Source organism: Scylla paramamosain, chromosome 39, assembly GCF_035594125.1.
Source record: "Scylla paramamosain isolate STU-SP2022 chromosome 39, ASM3559412v1, whole genome shotgun sequence".
NCBI classification, from domain to species: Eukaryota; Metazoa; Arthropoda; class Malacostraca; order Decapoda; family Portunidae; genus Scylla; species Scylla paramamosain.
The window spans coordinates 6,570,001-6,570,556 of record NC_087189.1 but is presented as its reverse complement, the minus strand read 5'-3'; positions in this window follow the sequence as shown (position 1 = coordinate 6,570,556).

Genomic DNA, 556 nt, shown 5'->3' with positions numbered 1-556 from the left:
GACTGAGTTTTTGGGAAGAGATGTCTCAGATCAAGTCTCCGGTTCCTTCACTTAACAAATTCAACAGGTGCAAATCAATATTATCTTACTGAGAATCAAACGCGTATAATATAAGGCTCAACAAAATTTCTTACAATTTTTTTTTTTTTTTTTGTTTCTTGAATGAGCAATACTTTTAACTCCATATCTGTGCTTTTTGGAATTTATCATTTTATTAATATGAGAAGCAATATGGGCACTGGCCAAGGGTAACAAAAGAGCGAAAAAAAAAAAAAAAGGCCCACTGAGGACCCAGTCCCAAAAGAAAGGTCCAGAGGATCATCCAGAAATAGAGGATAAATGTCTTGAAATCTTCCTCTTGAAAGAGAGTTCAGGTCATAGGAAGGAGGAAATACAGAAGCAGGCAGGGAGTTCCAGAGTTTACAAAACTTTATAACACAAAGGCTTTGTCATGATTGCATTTATTTTCTATTGATATTCTTAGGAGGCAAAATTAAATCTGCACCCTCGCTGCACACTCGTACATCGGCCCATCATTGTTTGTCTTTGTTCAAAC